The sequence below is a fragment of the Mercurialis annua genome, linkage group LG1-X, assembly GCF_937616625.2.
Source record: "Mercurialis annua linkage group LG1-X, ddMerAnnu1.2, whole genome shotgun sequence".
NCBI classification, from domain to species: Eukaryota; Viridiplantae; Streptophyta; class Magnoliopsida; order Malpighiales; family Euphorbiaceae; genus Mercurialis; species Mercurialis annua.
Window position 1 is genome coordinate 35,818,982 of NC_065570.1, and position 3,963 is coordinate 35,822,944.

The following is a 3,963-nucleotide window of genomic DNA, read 5'->3' on the forward strand; positions in this document are numbered from 1 at the left end:
CCTAAGCATGGTTAGGTTATATTACGCAAATTGTACGTGAAAAGTGACGCTATATTAGTATGTCGCTTCTCAAGTCTCTTTAACGCCTCATTCCGATTACCTAAGCATGGTTAGGTTATATTACGTAAAATGTGCATGAAAAGTGACAAGTATGTTGCGTCTCAAGTCTCTTTAAGGCGTCGGTTCGATTATCATGCGTATGTCGCATCACAAGTCTCTCTAACGCATCGTTCCGATTAGCAAAACATGGTTATTAGGTTATATTACGCAAAATGTGCATGAAAAGTGACACTAGATTAGTATGTCGCGTCTCAAGTGTCTTTATCGCGTCGTTCCGATTACCTAAGCATGGTTAGGTTATATTACGCAAAGAGTGCGTAAAATGTGACGCTAGATTAGTATGGCGCGTTTCAAGTCTCTTTAACACGTCGTTTTGATTACCATGATTATGTCGCGTCACTAGTGTCTCTAACGCGTCGTTCTGATTACCTAAGCACGGTTGATTATATTACGCAAATTGTGCGTGAAAAGTGACCATAAACTAGTATGTCGCTTCTTAATTCCCTACGTGTCGTTCCGATTACCTAAGCATGGTTAAGTTATTTTACGCAAAGTGTGCATGAAAAGTGCACTAGATTAGAATGTCGCTTCTCAAGTCTCTTTAACGCGTGTTTCGATTACTTATGCATGGTAAGGTTATATTACGCAAAGTGTGCATGAAAAGTGACGCTAGATTAGTATGTCACGACTCAAGTCTCTTTAACGCGTCGTTCCGATTAACTAAGCATGGTTAGGTTATGTTACGCAAAGTGTGCATGAAAAGGAACGCTAGATTAGTATATCGCGTCTCAAGTCTCTTTAATGCGTCGTTCCGATTACCTAAGCATAGTTAGGTTATATTACGCAAAGTGTGCGTGAAAAATGTTGTTAGAGTAGTATGGTGCGTCCTAAGTTTCTTTAATGCGTCGTTCCGATAACCTAAGCAAGGTTAGGTTTTATTACGCAAAGTGTGCGTGAAAAGTGACGCTAGATTAGTATGTCATGTCGTAACTCTCTTTAATGCGTCGTTCGGATTACCTAAGCATGGTTAGGTTATTTTACGCAAAGTATGCGTGAAAAGTGAAGCTAGATTAGTATGTCGGGTCTCAAGTCTCTTTAACGCATTGTTCTGATTACCTAAGCATGGTTATGTTATATTACTCCAAGTGCGAGTTAAAAGAGTCGCTAGATTAGTATGTCGCGTCACAAGTCTCTTTCACGATTCGTTACGATTACCTAAGCATGGTTAGTTATATTATGCAAAGTGTGCGTAAAAAGTGACGCTAGATTAGTATGGCGCGTCTCAAGTCTCTTTAACGCGTCGTTTCGATTAGAATTCTTTTGTCACGTTACAAGTCTGTCTAACACGTCGTTCCGATAACCAAAGTATAAAGTGTGCGTGGAAATATACAATAGATTAGTATGTTGCGTCTCAAGTCTCTTTAACGCGTCGTTCCGATTACCTAAACATGGCTAGGTTATTTTACACAAAGTGTGCGTAAAAAGTAATGCTAGATTAGTATGTCGCGTCTCAAGTCTCTGTAACGCGTCGTTCCGATTACCTAAGCATGGTTAGGTTATTTTACGCAAAGTTTGCGTGAAAAGTGACGCTAGATTAGTATGTCGTGTCTCAAGTCTCTTTAACGCGTCGTTCCGAATACCTAAGCATGGCTAGGTATATATTATGCGATGTGTGCGTGAAAACTGTTGTAAGGTTAGTATGTCGCATCTCAAGTCTCGATAACGCGTCGTTCCGATTACCTAAGCATGGTTAGGTTATATTAGCAAAGAGTGCGTGAATAGTGACGCTAGATTAGTATGTCGCGTCTCAAGTCTCTTTAACGCGTCGTTCCGATTACCTAAGCATGGCTAGGTTATATTATGCAATGTGTGCGTGAAAACTGTTGTAAGGTTAGTATGTTGCTCTTCAACGCATCGTTCCGATTACCTAAGCATGGTTAGGTTATATTATGCAAAGAGTGCGTGAATAGTGGCGCTAGATTAGTATGTCGCGTCTCAAGTCTCTTTAAATCGTCGTTCCGATTGCCTAAGTATGGTTAGGTTATATTACGCAAAGTGTGAGTGAAAATTGACGCTAAATTAGTATGACGCATCTCAAGTCATTTTAACGTGCCGTTCCGATTCCCAAAGCATGGTTAGGTTATATTACGCAAAGTGTGCGTAAAAATTGACGATAGATTTGTATGGCGCGTTTCAAGACTCTTTAAGGCGTCGTTTAGATTACCATGGTAATGCCGTTTAACAAGTGTCTCTAACGCGTCGTTCTGATTCCCTTAGCATGGTTAGGTTATTATGCAAAGTGTGTGTGAAAAGTGACGCTATATTAGAATTCCGCGCCTCAAGTCTCTATTACGCGTCGTTCCGATTACCTAAGTGCGTGAATAGTGACGCTAGATTAGTATGTCACCTCACAAGTCTCTCTAACGCCTCGTTCCGATAACCTAAGCATGGTTAGGTTATATTAAGCAAAGTGCGCGTGAAAAATGACGCCAGATTAGTATGTCGCGTCGCAAGTCTCTCTAACACGTCGTTCCGATTACCTAAGCATGGTTAGGTTGTTATACGCAAAGTGTGGGTGAAAGTTGACGCAATGCATCGTTCCGATTACCTAAGCATGGTTTGGTTATATTACATAAAGTGTGCGTGAAAAAGTAACAATAGATTAGTATGTCGCGTATCAAGTCTCTTTAACGCGTTGTTTCGATTACCTAAGCATAATTATGTTATTTTACGCAAAGTGTGCTTGAAAAGTAACGCTAGATTAGTATGTCAAATCTCAAGTCTCTTTAACGCGTGTTCCGATTACCTAAGCATGGTTAGGTTATATTACGCAAATTGTACGTGAGAAGTGACGCTATATTAGTATGTCGCTTCTCAAGTCTCTTTAACGCCTCATTCCGATTACGTAAGCATGGTTAGGTTATATTTTGTAAAGTGTTCTTGAAAAGTGAAGCTAGATTAGTATGTCGCGTCTCAAGTCTCTTTAATTCGTCGTTCTGATTACCTAAGCATGGTTAGGTTATATTACGTAAAATGTGCATGAAAAGTGACAAGTATGTTGCGTCTCAAGTCTCTTTAAGGCGTCGGTTCGATTATCATGCGTATGTCGCATCACAATTCTCTCTAACGCATCGTTCCGATTAGCAAAGCATGGTTATTAGGTTATATTACGCAAAGTGTGCATGAAAAGGGACGCTAGATTAGTATATCGCGTCTCAAGTCTCTTTAATGCATCGTTCCGATTACCTAAGCATAGTTAGGTTATATTACGCAAAGTGTGCGTGAAAAATGTTGTTAGAGTAGTATGGCGCGTCCTAATTTTCTTTAATGCGTCGTTCCGATAACCTAAGCAAGGTTAGGTTTTATTACGCAAAGTGTGCGTGAAAAGTGACGCTAGATTAGTATGTCATGTCGTAACTCTCTTTAATGCGTCGTTCAGATTACCTAAGCATGGTTAGGTTATTTTAAGCAAAGTATGCGTGAAAAGTGAAGCTAGATTAGTATGTCGGGTCTCAAGTCTCTTTAACGCGTTGTTCTGATTACCTAAGCATGGTTATGTTATATTTCTCCAAGTGCGCGTTAAAAGAGTCGCTAGATTAGTATGTCGCGTCACAAGTCTCTTTCACGATTCGTTACGATTACCTAAGCATGGTTAGTTATATTATGCAAAGTGTGCGTAAAAAGTGACGCTAGATTAGAATGGCGCGTCTCAAGTCTCTTTAACGCGTCGTTTCGATTAGAATTCTTTTGTCACGTTACAAGTCTGTCTAACACGTCGTTCCGATAACCAAAGCATGGTTAGGTTATATTGCGCAAAAGTGTGCATGGAAATATACAATAGATTAGTATGTTGCGTCTCAAATCTCTTTAACGCGTCGTTCCGATTACCTAAACATGGCTAGG